This window comes from Eublepharis macularius, chromosome 3 (assembly GCF_028583425.1).
Source record: "Eublepharis macularius isolate TG4126 chromosome 3, MPM_Emac_v1.0, whole genome shotgun sequence".
Lineage (NCBI taxonomy): Eukaryota > Metazoa > Chordata > Lepidosauria > Squamata > Eublepharidae > Eublepharis > Eublepharis macularius.
This window is the reverse complement of record NC_072792.1, coordinates 61,536,700-61,557,048: the sequence shown is the minus strand read 5'-3', so window position 1 is coordinate 61,557,048 and position 20,349 is coordinate 61,536,700.

Sequence of the window (20,349 nt, the reverse complement as noted above, 5' to 3'; positions counted from 1 at the left end):
GGAAGTAAACCCATTTTGCTGAGTTCACACATGAAAACAAACACATGTAGCTGCCTTATACTGAATTAGAGCATGGCCTATCAAGGTCTAGTCTGGTGGACAGAGGCTCTCTAGGGTCTCAGACAGAGGTCCTTCACATTACCTACTACCTGATCTTTTTAACTAGAGATTCTAGGAATTGAAACTAGGCCCATCTGCATGCAAAGCAGATACTCTACCACTGAGCCATGGCCCATCCATGTGGTCTGCTTTCTTCATTCTCAAAGCAGCATGGAAGCAATCATTCCCCAGCTGGTAATGTATGAATTAGATCTCATCTGAAAGAATCTAACATAACATATGCAGAAATCAGAAGACAAACACTCAGCTCATTTGACACAGCTCTTTATTTTAAGGACACATCCTGCTGATACTCTCCCCAAGGAATGAATCTTGTGTCTCTTGCACAGGGAACAAACAGAGCTGGTGAGATCCCACTGTGAGAGGGAAGGGAGGAGAGAACCTTCTTAGAAATAAATTCCTTTCTCATTCGGCACCATTTTTATGCATTAAAAGACAAAGACAGAGAAGCGACTCCACAAGGCCAGCATGGAAGCCATGGGAGAAGATGAAAAGAAAGACTGCTTTTACCTAGGAACGTAGGACTGTACACAGTGCAAGTAAGCTCTGTTTGCCTCATGTCATAGTGTCACTGTTCAGTTTTCCAAGAAACAGGAAGGGAAGCCCAAGAGGTTGTGTGATGGGAGGTCTGAATCGTTTCTTGTTACACCCACTGAAATAGGCTGTAGGAGCTGCCGAGTAATAATTTCCTGCCTTTTCTCCTTTGCTTTCATGTTCAGTAATGATGGGCAGGGACAGGAGTTGCTCAGAGAGGTAGGCTGCCTTGCTTGCTCATTAGTTTTTATTCAGCAGCTCCTGGAAGTTATTACATAGTGTTCAGTGACCTACATGAAACAATTTGGTGACTTATGCCAAGCAGCTCAAAGGGACTATTATTTTTTAAGCCACCAGCTTGGACACCAATTGACATCTGTGGTGGCAGTTGCCAGAGCTTAATTTCAGAATGAATGCTGCAGAGTGAACTTCCAAGGCAGCACAAAATCAGTCCATTGTCAGCTACTGCTGTGTCTCAGATGAGAGTACCTTGGGGTTATTTTCATGGCTGTGCTTAATATGAAATTAAAATATTTCAACAACGATGCATCAGGCAACCATATCTATATATGCACTCTTAAATGGAGTATACAGTTCTGCATGTGCTATTTGTAGGGGGGCTCAAGGAATTACGAAGAGAACCAAGTTCCAGTATCTGATCCCTGGGAATCATACTATGCTTCAGTTTAAGAATGATTCTAAATTCTTCCATGATAGGAATTCTAATGGGATTCTGTCATTCTGATTTAGGAGATTTAGCTGACGGGTGATTTAGAATACCCATACTGCAGAATGGAACTGTAAGCATGTATGTATTTTCTGCATATTTTTCACTAGTGTGTCTCAAGTAGAAGGGGAGGATACACAGTAGATAAGTGTTTGGATACAAATTATTATTCCAGACAGGACAAATCATGTGAAAATAGCATGATCCATATGAAGTATATGTGCTACACAAAAGAAATGTGCAGTGAATTAGTGAAAGGATTTGGAATAGTATATTTAATGCTGTAAAACTATGCAATGGGTATTGTAGAGAAAAATGCTTAACTTTCTTTTGTATTTAGCCTTTCTGAGGTAGAATGGCTGCTTAAAACTTTGGTCAAGAGGCCTTGCTATTCTAAGACATTTTCTAGCCCACAAACTCCCCCTTTTCTGCTTCTAGCCGTTTCTCTTGAGAACGGAGATGCCTCTCGCTTCTCGAACACTCTGACCTTGCAGATTAGATAAGACACTCAGAGCGAGAGAACCTCCATGGCCAGACAGTAAACCAATTAACATTCTTGCTTCATGAAACTAATTGCACCTGCAAGATGGGAGGGGGTGTCTTGGACTGCAGCCATACACCTAACTCCTTTTTTGCACACAGTCACTTTTGACTATGAGATCACACTCTTGCTAGCCGATTGGTGGACCGGCCCTCCCTTCTCGGGTGGCAAGATTGGCATAAAAAACCCATTACCAATAATGGACCTCAGATTCTGTCTGGGTTGCAGTAACCACTATTGTAACTCGGTCAGTTTCTCAAACTGGCTCTGTCTGGGGATGGACGTTCCTGAACCCATCCATTTTGCTGTGCTATGAAGCCTGACTGATTTTGCCTCTGTGACCAGAGATTTTGCCTTTTGCCTTCTTGACAACTTTGACAATCTACTTCTACTATGATATTGGTATGTATAAGTTAGAGCAAATAAAGCTATAGGTATTTTTGTTTTATTCCTCACAGTCTGTCTTGTACCATTGTATGTGACCTTGCACCTTAATAAATAATTATATTATATTTTGTGTTTGGGTGTGTGACTTTGGGGTCTCAAAACTCAAGGTACTTTGCCGAACCCATTTTTGCTCGTTCTCGTGAACCACCTACCTAATAACATTTTGCTGTGCACTCTACCTGCAAGCACAACCTTGCTAGGTAGACTTTGCTCCTTTTAGCTCCCTAATAGGCTTGGAGGGTGTCCCTCTCCTCCTAAAGCTTTTGGGAACCCTGAGGGACTGGTGGCAGAATTGAGGGCATTTGAGGGACTTTCCTTCTCTTGCCAATTTGCTAATTTTGTTTAGCCCGGCTGATAGACCTTTGCTGGCTCTTCCCCTAAGCTGGGTCGAGGCACTGAGGGCCTGAAGCCGTGACATGGTGGCATTGCGGTGTTGATTTAGTCTAATTACTGGCCTGGGGTCAGAGTTGGACTCTTTTGAGACTTTGAAGTAACTGCCTATTTTGTTTGTGCAACGGTCACTTTGAGATTTTCTGTGAGAGTTTTTTGTTTTGTCAGAAGCAGTTAGGCTTTTATGATGGCTGCTGGAGGGAAAAATACTAACCCCTTCCGTGGACCTGTTGATGAGTCGTTATACACTATTGATTCTGTTGGAGAGCCAGATGATCGGGAGGAAGACTTGCAGACTACTCCCCCTGTGCGTCCCAAGACACGGGCTACTGAGCAATCTACTCCTGCAGATTTGCAGCCTTGGCAAGATGACCAGAGAACAGACGACCGACCTGTTCCGCCTCCACGTGCTAAGATTCAATTTACTACTCCTGTGGACTATCTTGAGGATGCTGTGCCCTCGAAAAGCCGTTCCCGGCATTTTGCTGGAATTAAAGGACAAGCAATTTTGGAGGATGAGAGCCGTAGTGATTCAGAGACTGAGCTGGAGAATGAATTTTGGCGGCGGCGTAGGCGACGGCCCAATGTGAATTTATGGTCTGAGGAGGATGTGGAAGAGAGAGCTGCGAGTCCCCGAGACAGGACCCGCCAAGATGTTTCCTTGCCCAGACCTTCTAGAAGACGTATGCCAGATGTGCATTTCTGGTCAGCAGACGACGAGGAGGAGGAAGAGTCTACGAGGCCGAGGAGACCGGCTGACAGAGACATCTCCCCCGTCCGACCTGCTCGACCTCCACCGCTTTCGCCGTGGGCTTTTGACCGGCGCCTGTTTCCAACTTTTAAAGACGGCCAAGATCCTCTTGGATTTTTTTCGCTCTATGAACAGACTTGTAAGGACTTGGGTGTCCCTAATCGTTACTATATGCTGATTCTAAGATCTCAAGTTACTGGAGTCCTTGCTGACTTGCTGGGGAATTTGCCTGCTCAAGCTGCTGGAAGCTACCCCCAGTTTAAGACTTTGGCTTTGCAAAGATTTGCTTTGTCTTCAGAGAACTACCGGCGGGCCTTTAGGAGAGTGGAGCGTAGCCAGGAGAACTACTATCTAACTGCTGCCAAACTCTCCCAGAATTTGGACCGCTGGCTTGCTGCAGAAGGTGTCCACTCGTTCCTGCAATTAAAAGAGCTTATGCTGAAAGAGCAATTCTACAGAGTGTTGCCTGAAGACCTTACTGCCTTGGTCCAGGATTGGGACCCTCAAACTCTAGAGCAAGCAGCTGAATTGGCCCAGAAGATGAAACTGCATAGGCAGAGATTTGGTGGAAAACCTGCAGTGGGAAGTGGAGGGACTATTCGTCCAGCTGCTGAAGTTTCAAAGCCAGCTAAAGCCTCTGAGACTGGCAGCGCCTCTTCAGCAAAGAAGATCACCTCCCCCACTGTGGCTGTGAGACCACGTTTGGAACCACGATCGGGTCTGTGCTTCTATTGCAAGGAAAAAGGACATAATGTTGTGGACTGTCCTGTCCTGAAAGCCAAAGGACAAAAGAAGACTAGTACACCTGCTTCTACTACTCGTGTTCGAACTGTGCAAGCAGCTCCTGCTGCCTCTCAGCCTGAGAATTGGGAAGATGATGCTACGGTGCCTGTCCAGCAAGCTGCGACTGCTGTTCAGCCAGCCCAGCCTACACAGCCTCCTTCGGCTCCTGTTACAGCTTCTGTTTCTGCTGCTGCGCCCAGTGCCAGCCAACCTGTTGCTATGTCTTTCATTGACCCACAGCAAATAAATTGGGCTCAAATGGAATTTAGTCATGAACTGAGGATTAATTTCGTTCAAGTTTCTGGCTTAAGAGATTCTGGGAGCGACGTCTCATCTGTGCAACGTCAACTTGTGCAACCTGACCAGTTCTTGCAAGGTAAAACCTTAACAGTTACTCCTTATTCTAGCCAGCCTATTCAGAAGGAGTTGGCAAATGTGCATGTTGAATATAAGTTCTATAATGGATCACTGACTGTGCTAGTTCATGATACAGCTACTCCTGCATTTTTGATTGGAAATGACTTAGCTTATAAATCCTTTTGCTGCATGCCTGCTGAACTTAAACAACAGCAAAAGCCTGAACTTTGTGAAGTTAGTGTGTCAGCCCAGCCTGTTGCTGTAGCAACTGCTCCTCCTTCGGCTGACCGGCCAGCGTGCCCTGAACCTTCTGACTCTGCTGTTGTAAATTCTCAAGTCTTTGCTGATGAGCAACTGTTTATTCAAGCCCAGAAGGCTGATGTCTCTTTGAAATCGTGTTGGGAAGCTGTGGAAAAATCTCCTAGATGCTTTGACCAACCTAGAGTGAAATTCCTTGTGGAAAATGGATTGCTTTACAGAGAATATGTTGCTAAGAAACTTGATACTCCCATCAAACAACTTGTCGTTCCTCAGCCGTTCCGGGAGAAAGTTTTGCAGCTAGCTCATGAAAATTTGCTTTCTGGCCATTTTGGAGTTAAACGGACTTTGGAGAAAGTTAGCCGCTCATTTTATTGGCCTGAAGTGTGCCAAGCTGTTACTGCTTTTGTCAAGACTTGTGATGTCTGTCAACGTGAAGGATTTTCTGCAGACCACCCTCGTGCCCCTCTGCAACCGGCACCTATAGTGGAGGAAGTTTTTGCCAAATGGGGGATTGACATTATTGGACCTCTTGCTAAACCGTCCAGGAGTGGAAAGAAGTTTCTCCTGACTGTTATTGATTTTTCCTCGCATTATCTGGATGTGACCCCCCTGGCCAACATCACTGCTCCTGCTGTAGCGCGTGCCCTGCTTGTTGTGGCTTCCAGATGGGGTCTGCCTAAGACCATCCGATCAGATATGGGACCTTCTTTGGTGAGTGGCTTAATGAAAAAAGTTTTTGAGCTTGCTAAGATTGAACATCAAGTCACCATCCCTTATGCTCATTGGGAAAATGGCTTGACTGAACGTGTTAATCGTACAGTGGGCCAGATGCTGAGAAAATATGTACTGGACTTTGGCCCTGACTGGGAAAAATCTTTGCCTTTTATGATTGGGGCTTATAATGACACTTTGCAAGAGAGCTTGGGCTTTTCTCCTAATCAGATTGTTTTTGGCCGCTCTCTGAATACTCCTTTGACTATGCTTCGCCAGCAATGGGAAGGCGTGTCTGCATTGAAGCCTATGTCTGTTGTGACTTATTTCCACCAACTGAAAGAGACTTTGGCTGCTATTTGGGAATCTGCAAAACTTCATTTGACCAAAGCCCAGACGTTACAGAAGCGGGCTTATGATAGAAAAGCTGTGCCTCGAGAATATTTCCCTAAGGATAAGGTCCTAGTCCTCAGCCCTGTTAAACCGCATAAAATGGCTGTGATGTGGACTGGTCCTGCTGAAATTGTCAAAAAGGAGAGTGCTGTGCATTATTTGGTTGCCTTTCCTGAGGCTCACCCTCAGCCTAAGCTATATCATGTGAACTCTTTGAAAAAATACCATGAGAGATTGCCTGGCATGTTTGCTCTGAAGTGTACTGAAGATGTGCCTGATCAACCCCTTGATTTGCTTGCTGAGAGTAAAGACCCTGGGGGCATTGACAGCATTATTTTTGATTCTGCTTTGTCATCTGAGCAAACTGCTCAACTTTATGCTGTTCTGGAAAAGTTTGCTGATGTCTTCACTAGCCGTCCAGGAAGAACCTCTTTGCTAACACATACCATCAATACGCAAGATGCTTTGCCTGTTGCTAGCCATCCTTACCGTGTTAGTGGCCAGCATGCTAAAGATATTGCTTTGGAAATCCAGGAAATGTTGGATCTGAATGTTATCAAGCCCTCTCAATCAGCTTGGGCTGCTCCTGTTGTGCTCGTCCCTAAGAAGGATGGAGGGATTCGTTTCTGTGTGGATTACAGGAAGTTGAATGCTGTTACAGTTTCTGATCAGTTTCCTCTGCCTCGCATTGATGAACTTATTGAGAGGCTTGGCAGAGCTAAGTACATTTCTGTTTTGGACATGAACAAAGGCTACTGGCAAGTCTGTTTGGATGAAGATGCTTCTATCAAATCTGCATTTGTCACTCATCTGGGACTTTATCAATTTATTACTATGCCTTTCGGCCTGAAGAACGCGCCCATGACCTTTCAGAGGTTAATTAATACCATGCTTCAGGGCCTCTCTGAGTACTCTTGTGCCTATTTAGATGATGTGGCAATTTTTTCTGATACCTGGTCTGATCATATGTACCATTTGTCTCAAGTTTTGACTCGTGTAAGAGATGTTGGGCTTACTATTAAGGTCTCCAAATGTCAGTTCGCTTTAGCTGAAGTTTCTTATCTAGGCCATAGAGTTGGTGGTGGTACTATTAAGCCTTTAGAGGCTAAAGTGCAAAGTATTTTGGACTGGCCTGTACCTAAAACTAAGCGAGAAGTTCAGTCCTTTTTGGGCCTCATTGGCTATTACAGGAGATTTATTAATCATTTCTCTACCCTTGCTACACCACTCACTGATCTGTGCAAAAAACGTCAGCCTCTTAAAGTGGTTTGGACTGCTCAGTGTCAGTCTGCCTTTGAGTCTTTGAAGGCTTGTTTGATGCAGTCCCCTGTAATGATTGCTCCTGATCCTGCTCAACCCTTTTTTGTACAAACAGATGCAAGCCAAACTGGAGTTGGAGCCGTCCTGTGTCAAAAGGGGCCTGATGGAACTTTACATCCTGTTGTCTTTTTGAGTAAGAAATTGCTGCCCAGAGAATGTAACTTGTCTACTATTGAAAAAGAGTGTTTTGGAATTGTCTGGGCTCTGACTAAACTAAGATCCTATTTGTGGGGACAGAAGTTTACACTTCAAACAGATCACTCCCCACTTTGCTGGTTAGACAGAGTTAAAAACTCTAACCAGAAACTGTTAAGATGGAGCCTTGCTTTGCAAGATTTTGATTTCACTGTGCAACATATTAAGGGTTCTGAAAACATTGTGGCTGACAGATTGTCCAGAATTTACTGTGATGTTGCTGGTTAAATTGTTTAACCTTGATTGCTTTCTGTAACTGCTCTTATTACCTGAATTACAGTATATTTTGCTTTGCTTCCAAATGTAAAACACTGCCTTTAAATTTTTTCTTCCTCTTGCATTCACAGTGGCTGCTAATTTCTCAAGTTACCTCATTTTACTGTTTTTATGTGTTTTTACCCATCCTTTTGTGTTTTATTTATGCCTTTTGGAAATACGGGTCTTTTAATATTGCACATTTTTTACTACTAGCATTTTTCTTTTAGTTTTTTAGATGAAATTTGAGTAAACCCAGTAATTTCATCTCCTGAAGGGGGAAGATGTAGAGAAAAATGCTTAACTTTCTTTTGTATTTAGCCTTTCTGAGGTAGAATGGCTGCTTAAAACTTTGGTCAAGAGGCCTTGCTATTCTAAGACATTTTCTAGCCCACAAACTCCCCCTTTTCTGCTTCTAGCCGTTTCTCTTGAGAACGGAGATGCCTCTCGCTTCTCGAACACTCTGACCTTGCAGATTAGATAAGACACTCAGAGCGAGAGAACCTCCATGGCCAGACAGTAAACCAATTAACATTCTTGCTTCATGAAACTAATTGCACCTGCAAGATGGGAGGGGGTGTCTTGGACTGCAGCCATACACCTAACTCCTTTTTTGCACACAGTCACTTTTGACTATGAGATCACACTCTTGCTAGCCGATTGGTGGACCGGCCCTCCCTTCTCGGGTGGCAAGATTGGCATAAAAAACCCATTACCAATAATGGACCTCAGATTCTGTCTGGGTTGCAGTAACCACTATTGTAACTCGGTCAGTTTCTCAAACTGGCTCTGTCTGGGGATGGACGTTCCTGAACCCATCCATTTTGCTGTGCTATGAAGCCTGACTGATTTTGCCTCTGTGACCAGAGATTTTGCCTTTTGCCTTCTTGACAACTTTGACAATCTACTTCTACTATGATATTGGTATGTATAAGTTAGAGCAAATAAAGCTATAGGTATTTTTGTTTTATTCCTCACAGTCTGTCTTGTACCATTGTATGTGACCTTGCACCTTAATAAATAATTATATTATATTTTGTGTTTGGGTGTGTGACTTTGGGGTCTCAAAACTCAAGGTACTTTGCCGAACCCATTTTTGCTCGTTCTCGTGAACCACCTACCTAATAACATTTTGCTGTGCACTCTACCTGCAAGCACAACCTTGCTAGGTAGACTTTGCTCCTTTTAGCTCCCTAATAGGCTTGGAGGGTGTCCCTCTCCTCCTAAAGCTTTTGGGAACCCTGAGGGACTGGTGGCAGAATTGAGGGCATTTGAGGGACTTTCCTTCTCTTGCCAATTTGCTAATTTTGTTTAGCCCGGCTGATAGACCTTTGCTGGCTCTTCCCCTAAGCTGGGTCGAGGCACTGAGGGCCTGAAGCCGTGACAGGTATGGAAAGAAATACATGATATTCTGTCAACTCTCTTTCTACTCTGTTTTGTGACATGTTAACAGGAAATTCCCCCATGTTTTTAAGATTTGTGAATAGAAAGATGTTGGGAAAAATACCTCTTATTAATTCATCAGCAAGTAACAAAACTAATCAGAGATGTCTAATTATTCCAAATTTTGAATTGTATACAGCCATCAATCTTTTAATGTATTAACTGATGCACTTAAGCAAAATTATATACTAACAAGGACTTTTTGAGACATTGCATGGTGAATACATGGTTTCCATACATGGTTACTATATTATATATTAGCATTTAAATTGCCTTTTTCTGTAACATACCAATATAGAATAGCTTCAGCACTGAAAATGTTTGTGCACTCTTCAACATATATGTGTATTCATAAATTCCCGCTCAGTGTGGCACAGAATCAGATTACAAACACAGCCCCCATGACTTTATTAAACAAACAAGCAAACTGTGCCATATTTAACATATGGAGTCATACCATTTAGAAGTCGCTTGGAGCAGAATCCAGACCTTAATAGCCTTTGTCCCTAATTTCACTTTTGCTCTGGGGTGAGTTCTGGAATATATAGGGAACCAAAATATATTTATATATGGGGCAGTCACTTAGCTGCTTTGGCTGCAGAATGCTGTACTAAAACTCCGGCAGCAGAGACTGTAGAAAGTGAGGACAGTGGGTTGTTGGCCTAACTAAATTGTTAAGTCTACAGGAAAATGGGGCACAGGTTCCTATTTTTCTTTGTTTGTAAATATAGTTAGTGTTTACATAGACATTCTGTACAATAATCTTCTTCATATGGTGGAGGAATGAAATCCAAGTTCTCGTGCATCTTAGGCTACCTCCTTGCATCTTAGTATGATGCTGTTTGTTTCCAAATGAGCTTGCCCTGAACATTCAGGCATTTTAATTTAATTTAATTTAATTTAATTTAATTTAATTTAATTTAATTTAATTTAATTTAATTTAATTTATTATATTTATATTCCGCCCTCCCCGCTTTCGCAGGCTCAGGGCGGATTTTGCAGTAAATTTAATGACGGTGTTATTTTGAAAAAAAAATGTATATTTGTGTTCTTATGTGTTTGCTGGTTTTAATGATCAGTTACCTATGATACATGGTTTTATGTAAGTTGGAAAGGAAACAAATAAATGTTATAATTAATAAATAAAATTGGGGGGGATTCGATGAAACTTTTGTATACTGGAGATATAATGGATTAAAGAACCATTAAATTAGATGAAGGAGAAGAATTGGGAGGAGCACAGAAGGAGTAAGGGAACTATGGTAATGAGAAGTTAATGAGAGAACTCTGAAAAATGTCATAGAAAAGGATCAAGAGGGTGGTATGTGGGAAAGAACACAGGAATGTTGTGAGCCCTCAAGTGGGGCGGCTTCCACCCATGCCTGTTGGCTGTCTTTCTGGGGGCTCTGTCAGCCGTCAGATAGAGGAACCAAGGGCTGGGTTACCTCACCTGTGTCCTTAGGCTCCCTCAGATTCTGCCTGTCTGTTGCTGGCTGGCTGGTTGACTATAGCCACCACCAGCATCTCCTCTACTCCTCATCTGCCTGCCTTTGGAGCCCTCCTTATAACCCTCCCTCTATTCCAAACTCCACCCTCCTAGGCCTGCCCCCAAGGTGCAAGCAAGTCACAGGGCCAGGGGCTCCAGAAGGACCAATGAGCCTCTTTTTTCCTTGTCCCTGGGGGCACCTCCCACAGGAGCTTCAGGATGGGCTCATGTGCCCTGGAGCAGCCAAGCTTGAAGATTGTCACCCCCCAGCCTTTCCCTAACTGCCACAACACTGCATGGCTCCCTAGGATCACCCAGCCCTCACAACTGTTCTGGTGTAGCAGTGGGGCTGGAGTCATACTGCCAGCTACTGCCAGGGCCATGCACATGCCACTTGTCTCAGTCTGGATCCTCTGTATTGGCCAGAAATCACCGTCAACCCCAGCATCTTCCTAATCCTCTTGGCTTGTGGCTCCTCTGCTACCGTCTGCCTGCTGGTCGCCACTGTCTGGAGCTTGCCTAGCATTCCCAGTCACTGCCTGACTCCTCCCCAGTGAGTCTAGACCTTCTTGAGGAGTTGGCAGGGGGGCTGGTGGTGGCAGGGGGGCTTCCTGACCCCAGTAGGGTGGGCCCCGAGGCAGGGTGGAGGCCATCATTGAGGGAGGCTGGGGAGTCCTCTCTGGACAAATGTATAAAAGCCTATGTAAGACACAAGATGAAGAACGGAAATGGGCAAAGTAGAATAAGTAGCAAATTATTGTACCTTATGTATACAATGAGTGGTGCTGACGTTGCTGAGAAAGTACAAGCCAAATAGAAAGTAGATCTGGGGGGAAATTCTACTAATAGGAAGAACTGCAATACTGGCAGAAAATAGAAAGATAGCAAGGAAACTTAAGAGGACAGAGGAATGTGGGTCAGAGTTAGGGTTAAATAGCCAAGAGAGAATATAGTTTCTAGGTTTAAGGTCCAGACCCTGTGAAGACTGTACTTTCAATCTAAATTCGTCTACTTAGGGCCTCAGCTGTCACAGCAGTATTGCGAACAGGCGATTCTAAAGCAGCTGTGAATGTAGGAGTATGCTGAATTGCATATCTTGATGCGTTCAAACCATGAATTCCTGGCTGCAGGCTTCCCCTTTCCTTTCATAGTTAAGTTATTTAGTTCTGTTGTCTGCTTCTTTAATGTGACATTACCAAAAAAAGAAACAAACAAACAAAAAGATGGTTGCATTTAACTAGGGCATTTAATTAGCACCAAACTGAATGCTGAGTAACAGCAGCTTGTTTGCTTCAAGGACTAATTAAACTGAAAATGAATTACCCATGTTTTCCATTGAATTGGTTGATCATAGCACACTTCAAGTCTTTCTACTCAGAAAGTGACACTTGATGAAAATGATAAATTGAGAGTTGGTTTGACGAAGGGTTAATATTCCTAAAAAATGTGCTAGGATGTTATGACTTTGCTGACCTTAATTCTCCACCCCCGTCGATTACCAAATTGCCATCTTGTCATTTACTATAATTTTGTCCATTTGTCAGAGAAATTAATTTGATTCCCTATATATAGCACATGTTTCCTTGGCAACTATCTATTATGCTCTGCAAATGCATGGACATTTACTGCATATTTGTAGGAGTCAGAAGAATTTTTTTTTCTTTCCTTCCTTCTCCTATGTCACAATATTGAAGGCAAATTTCTATTAAAATTTAAGACTGATTTACACAGATTTTGGGTTTCACTCTGACCAGTATCAAATCCAACTGTGCAAGTGCAAGAGGACAGGTGCTCTTACAGACTGGTGTTTCTACATTGTGAAAAAATAATGATGGCAACTTACAGGTATCTGTGTTGGGAGAGGCAACCACTATTTAACATTTATAAATGATCTGAAAAAGATAGCTGAAAGGTAGTTAAGTATGCAGATAAACAAATTATTCCTTATGTTGAAAATCCCAGTAGCCTATGAAAAGATCCAAATAGTGACAACTTGTATCCATTGATGCTAGTCAGGGGGGAGGGAGGCAGGGCAGTGAGGACCTACAATATATGAAGCCAACTAATTTTATATATAATTTATATAATTTTATATATAAAGCTCTTCTGTTGTGTTACTACTTTTACTCTCAAGAGATATTAGGTCAGGGTTTTTGGGCCACAGAAAGCAGATTCCAGGGAGAAAATTTATTTTGTATGGCAGTCATACAACGGCTACTGAAGGGCTATTTCCAGTTACCTGCCGAGGGTAACCCCTACCAGGGCTGTTTGTCTGCCTCCCTGAGGACAAGAAGGACATCATAAGTGCAAGCTGATCATGTTACTAGAAGAAAGTGAAGAGCCTGGAAAAATGGATTGGTAACCTTCAAGAGATCAAAGAAGGAGAGGATTTCATCAACAAAAGTCTTCAGGCCCTGCAAAGGGATGGGGAGAGTGGTGGAAGGGACAATAAAACAACCTCTTCAGAGATTGACAGCATGAGCCAGAAGGCACACAACAAGATGGCACTCAGTGCCACTGAAGCCGAGGAATCAACTTCAGGCCCTTGCTGACATGACAGAGTCACTGGAAGATATACAACAACAAAGATCAGAAGGAACAAGTAGGGGCACCATGGAGCTACAGACAAATAATATTAGAAGGAAAAGGAAAGTCTTGGTGATTGGTGACTCTCTGCTGAGGGATATGGAATATCATGTGTCCAGGCCTGAACCTATGGCCTAAGAGCTGTGTTGCTTACCAGAGGCAAAGATCAAGGATATCACAGACCAGATGGCCAACCTAGTCAAACCAACAGACCGTTACTCATTTGTGATATTTGAGGTGGGAACAAATGACACTATAATAATAACAGCAGCAGCAGCAGCAACAACAATAACAACAACAACAACATTCAATTTATATGCCGCCCTTCAGATTAGGTTTACAAAGTATGTTATTATTATCCCCACAACAAAACACCCTGTGAGGTGGGTGGGGCTGAGAGAGCTAGAAACTGTGACTGACCCAAGGTCATCCAGCTGGCTTCAAGTGAAGGACTGTGGAATCAAACCCAGTTCTCCAGATTAGAGTCCCGCACTCTTAACCACTACACCAAACTGGCTCTCCATGAACACCACTGATCACATTTGGGCTGATTATGAAGTCCTTGGGAGGCAACTGAAAGGAATGGGGGCACAGGTGGTATTCTCTTCAACCCTGTCTATCAAAGGAAGAGGAATGCAATGGGAACAGAAGATTATGGAGGTGAATCACTGGCTGTGTTCATGGTGCTGGCAGGAGCAGTATGGATTCTGAGACCATGTACTACATGAAGATGGCCTGCTTGCACAATGGACTTCACCTGCCAAGGACAGGGAAAAATGTGCTCGTGGCTAAAAATTTAATTTGTAGTTATAGGATGGCCACCTTGTGGGGGGGGAGGGTTAAAAAAGGGGTAAAAGATGTATCATAGGAGAACTGTGACTGTATTGAAATGTAATAATATGTGATGCATTAATAAAAAAAAAAAGACAGGGAAGAATGCGTTTGGAAGGGACCTGGGGAGATTCATTGGGAGGGCTTTAAACTGATATCACAGGAGATTGGAGACAACTTACAGGAATTTCAGGGAAGAAGGAAAGCAAATACATAAATCCTAACTGAGAAGGCCTGGTCAAAGAGGGGGAAGATTGCAAGGCTTCGAGTGCCTATATACCAATGCCCGAAGCTTGAGCAATTAGAAGGGAAAAATTGATCTATGAATGCAGATGGAAAGCGGGTCTGATCCGGGCATTTTTTCTGAATCGGATACCCAAAGCGCACTTCCCTACTAATCATGTCTCCTCCCAACCTCCTCTTCTCCAAACTGAACATTCTCCGGTCTCTCAGTCTTTCCTCATAGGTCTTGGTCTCCAGGCCCCTGATCATCCTGGTTGTTCTCATCTGCACCTATTCCAATTTGTCCACATCCTTTTTGAAGTGAAGCCTCCAGAACTGCACACAATATTCTGGGAATGCCTTGCCTACTACCAACCCTAACCCCCACCCCCGGCCAGTCTCAGCTCATTCTGAACTTTGGCCTTTCTGATAGTTGACCTACAGTGCCTAGATATCCCTAGATACTCTTCTTTGGATGCACTTCCTTACCTCCATTTCTTTAATATCTCCTTTTCCCTCTTTAGCTCATCACAAAGCTCTCTGTTCATCCACATTAACTTCTTGATCCTCTACTGCATTTCCATCTAGCTGGAAAGGTGATAGGTTGAGCCTGCAAGAGCTCTTCTTTTAAGACAGCCCTCTCTCACGTGCTCCTTTCCCTCCCAGCATTCTTTTCCATGGAATAACTCTCATCATATCTCTGAGTTTATTAAAGTGTGCCCTACTAAAATCTAACCTGCATGTTTGGCTACAAACTCCCTTATTACCCTCCAGCAAAAGGAATTCTAGGAGGATGTGATCACTTCTCCCTAAGGTTCACACCATCTTTACTCCATCAACCAACTCTTCTTAATTAATATCAAGTCCAGTAGGGCTGAGCCCCTCATTGCTTCCACCACCATTTGAGAAAGGAAGTTGTGGGCCAGGCAGGTCAGGAAGTTGTATGATCCTGGACATGTAGCAGAATTGGTCTCCCAGCACACATCAGGGAAGTTGAAGTTACCTGTAACTACAAGGTCCTGTTTCTTGGATACCATATTAAGCAGCTCACAGAGGGTGAGCGGGCATTTCCGAAGCAATTCGGATCGCTTCAGAAATATTCGGAACTCCCGGAGGCAGCCATTTGCTGTCTGTTTGCATTTGCAAACAGCCAGCAAAGTTCTGTAGGAAGCTAAAGCGTCCCATGATTTCTAAGAGGAGGGGAGGGGGGAGAAGGAGTGAGTGACTCACTACCTCCTCCTCACCCCTCCCATCTAGCAACAAAAGGCAGGAAGTTTTGCTTTGCTGGATATTTGTATTGCAATGCAATGCAATGCAAAGCAAGCAGCCAGAGATTCCAGCCTAATTTTCAGGTTGGGAGGGGTGAGGAGGGGTGAGTGCTAGACTGGAGTACAAGGGCGAGGAGGGAGGGGGATCAGAGAAATGAGGGGGGAGTTAGGAGTGTCCAATCCCACTGCTGCTTTCTCCTTCCAGCCAATCGAATCTCTGGAAGGAGATGCAGCATGGGATTTAAATTAGAGGCTGGCCTTTGGGCCAGCTTCCAATGTGTTCCTGCTGGCCTAGAGAAAGACTGTGTGATAGAGTACCTTTTTCTTACTGTCTCTGTGTTGTGGCCTGCCCTGCCTGGAGTGGACTTCTGCTGTGCCTATGAGGATCATCTCAGTGGTGGACTTCAGGAGACTGGTAGGAGAGCTTTTCTATTTAGGGGTGAGGTGGGGAGGAAGGGAAATTTAATTTGAAGCTTTTTACTTTAATTACTTTATTTTTTGTGGGGGTGGATCCTTGTGTGTGTGTGTTTGTGTGTTTGTGGTGGCCTTTTTTGCTTTGAGTGGCTGCTGGCTGTGGCATTTGTTTTTTGTTTTAAGGGTTTTATTGTGGCTTTTATTTTCCAGTGGGCCTGGGCCTTAAAAGTGGGGGGAGGGTTAATAGTATTTGGATTACTATACTATACTATTATATATATATATATATATATATATTAGCTGTTTGGTGTGTAGGTTTAGGTTCCCAAAAATAAATAGGCCCTGTTAAAAAGATATATAACTGATCATCTCCAGTAGTAACAGAGCCACAAGAAACATAGATTTAGAAACAGGAAGATAGGTTTTTAAAAACTAAATTGGAAATTTGGGTTTGTTTTTTTAAAAAAAACAACCCTCAACCACAGGTAGTTAGTGTAGGTTCCAGCAGGGAAAAGAATGGCTGATAGGAAAGCTGAGAGGGGCCCTGGGGGAAAGGCCAGTGGTAAGTCTAGAGGGGTGGAGGGGAGGGGGAGGGGGAGTGTTGTGGCTCACCTCCCATCTGAGGCCCTCCCCTGGGCTGCTGCCATTCACCAGCCTGGCTTCTGGTGACAGGAAGAGGGTTCACAATGCCCTCTTTCCTGAGGCAGCTGCTGGAGCACCACCCCCAACCCAGGTGTCTGAGGCAGGAGCTGGCTCTGGGAAGGGGCCTGCTGCTGAGGCTCCTCCTTCTCCAGCAGTTGAAACCCAGCTGTTGGAAGAGGGGCAGCATGTGGTGTCTCCTGGGATGGACATGGGACACATGACTTTTCCTGCATTCCCACTCACCCCAGGGACCCAGAGGATATTGGAGAAACTGCAGGAGAAACCCCCTCAAGGGCAGTCCTCCCCTCTTTTCTCTGAGGCCAGCAGCAGGCCTCTCACAGCTGTGCAGGAGGAGAGGGTGCTGGAGGAAGAGGAAGAGACTGTGGTGGAAGAGCCCACATCTCTGCCCCTTCAGCCTCATCCACCTCCAACTGCGCAGTCAACAGTAGGACATGGGGTGTCTGGCCCAGGCACCTCACAGGAGGTGTCTCCTTGGGCCCCCATAAGTGCCTCTCCTGTGCAGCGTGGGGCCCCCATAACCTCTGAAATCTGGAATCACTTCCCCAGGTTTGCCCAGGTTTGCCCAGTGCCAGCATTGCAGGCAATGGATCAGTCGTGGCAGGGATGTGAACCATCTCTCCATGTCTGGAATGCAGAACCACCTAAAGAGGCAACACCAGGTGGTGCTTCTTCAGGGGGAGAGTTCAAGTGGCGCCACATGGCTGCCAGCTAGCTACTTTGTTTAAAGAAGATACAGGACACATTTTGTTTGGACCTTTGTATTTTCCTGGACTACTATTGGAGATCATAATAGTAATTTCAAGTTTATGGAAGAATCATTGTATAATTTGTAACTGGTCATCCTACTGATTGGTTTATTTATATAAGAAATACTTATGGCCCTTTGGGCACTTATAATAGAGTTGTTTATTAGTTTGTAATTGTTGTTTCTTCCCGTGAGGATTCTTTTTAGTTTTACAGCTAGCCAGAAGGAGGCAGGCTCCTCTGATGCTCTCCCCCCATGGGTTCCTGTAGAGCAGGAATGCCAAGCCTCTCTGATGGAGATGCTTGGTACGCAGGGTGCTAGTGTGCCCAGAGGGGTGATCCAGAAGGCAAGCCAGTGCATCACGCACCACATTGCCACCATGATAGTGGTAGATGGTCAGCCATTCTCCATAGTTGACCACTTTGGCTTCCAGGGGCTGCTCTGTGATGCCTATCCCTGGTACACAATCCCTGCTCGCACTACGTTGAGCAGGACTGTCATGCCTTCATTGTTCAGGGCTGCCAGGGACCAAGGCACAGTTGTCCTGTGCTGCTGGGAGAACTGTGCACTTCACATCCGACATATGTGCAGCATGCGTACCTCTCACTTACTGCTCACTGGTGGCAACCCGAAGACCTTCAGGGTGGGGGTGGGGTATCCAGTGTTAGGCAAGGACAGATGGGAGACTGCTGGGCCAGCTACCACAAGGCTTTGTTCCACGTCGAGGTTCTTGACGTGTCGCACACGGCGGAGAACATTGCGGCCACCTTGAGGAGGGAGTTGGATGGCTGGGTAGGCAAGGGCACCGTCACCATGGGATGCATGGTGATGGATGGTGGCCAGAACATGAGGGCAGTGGCACAGCTGGTGAGCCATGAGTACATTTACTGTGTGGCTCACAAGCTTCACCAAGTGGTGAAAGCTGTGCTTGGGGTGGGTTCCTCCCCAGAACTTGTGACCTCCAGTGTCTCCTGCAGAAATGTGAGAGGCTCATGGGTCACTTCTCATGCAGTGTGAAGTCCTCTCACGAACTGCACCAGAAGCAGGCCAGGGTAGGCGTGCCGGAGCATCAGCTGGTGTCTGACGTAGTCACTCGCTGGAACTCCATCTGTGCCATGCTGGAGCACTTGGTGGAGCAGCAGGCCGCACTTGAGGTGTGGCTCTCAGAGAGCAATGCTTGGAGGCAGGAGGGTGAGTTCAGCCAGGAGGATTGGCTCACAATTTCCCAGACAGTGAACGTCCTGAAGCCCTTCAAGAACTTCACTGTAGAGGTCTCATCTGACATGGTGACCCTGGGTCTGGTCATTCCTCTGGTGCACATGCTCCAGAGTTCATTGACCTCCTTTGTGGACCCAGATGCACTACGTGTAGACATACTTCCAGCAGTGTGCATGCTTGTGAGAAGGCTGCAGCAGGGCCTAGCTGCCAGGCTAACACCTTTCATGCAGAAGGAGTCATACATGTTGGCAACCATGTGCAACCCGCACATTAAGGGCACTTTTGCCAAGTGGAACAGGAATCTCAACCAAGCCAGAGATGCCCTCTGTGCATGAGTGAGGTGCAGGCAGGCTAAGAGGGGCCCTCGGCCCCACTCGGATTGTGAGTTGCATGAGAGAGGATTCGGCAGAGGCAGTGGTCAGGGACTACCTTGCAGAGCCCTGCGAGTTGCTGTCCACTGATCCATTGAGCTACTGAGCCAAGAAGGAGGCGGTCTGGCCGAACCTCTCCCTCAAGGTACTGTGGCTCCTCTCATGCCCTCTGATGAATATGGAGAGCGAGCACGTCTTTTCTTATGCTTAAACAAACAAACAAACAAATGATAATGGAACCAAGAAAGGTATAACACCATGTAGGTTAATAATCAAGATAATCAAGGTATGTTTAAAATGAACATATATCATATATGCATTTATGTATTCATTTTACATTTATACACCACCTTTCTACCCAATCAGAGCTATCAAGGCACCTAACAGTTAAAAAATCATAGTAAAAATACATCATAGAACCAATTACAAACCAGAGCGAAAAATACATACATAAAACAAAATATAGCAACATTAAAACATAGGGAAGAAAGGATGAATTACTGAGGGTGTTTGCTGGTCAGAACGAAAGATCCTCACCCACAGATGGAAAACACCAATTAATGGGACAGATGAATATCCCTCAGGAAGGAGTGCCACAGTTCTTGGCACCATAACTAAAAAGGCCCACACATCTAGCCTTAGAGATCAGGGGACCTGAAGCAAGGCATCAGAGGATGGCTGGAACAGTCTAGAAAGTTTGTATGGGAGTAGGTTGTCCTTAAGGCAGTGCTTTTTTCTGGGGGGATGCAGGGGTACGTGTACCCCTAAACATTTTGTGAATCTAACGGGAGAAAGTAAAAATTTTAAAATGTTGGAATTCCCGCTAAACCAACTCCAAACGTATTATGGATATTTATGTGATTTGTTAAGTTTTATGTAGCATATGTTGGCAACAAAGATGTTTAGTTATATTTAAACTCACTAGGAGCACTGTTCGTCTTACAAAAAATGGAATGTCTTTGAGCATTGAACACGCCACCGAGATCGCTGGCATAATCGGTGATCATTAGGGTGCAGACAAATACAAACAAGTCTTCTCTAAGCCACTTGGAGCTCTGGTAGTTGGAATCTAGCACAGTGATTGGTCAGTCTTGTTGCTACCCCGATGGCGGCAACCAATTTGTGCATTTGTGTACATTTTGCGCAAAGAGTGCAAAGAGTTTGTCTATACCGAAACTCGTTGGTTGTGCACATGTGTCACTGTAGAGGGGCTTGGTTGGCAATATTGATACCCATAATTCTCATCACCGACATTCTTCTGTTTGTTTAAGCCTTCAGTGTATGTAAATTCATGGTTTTTGAAAGGACATCTGGCGA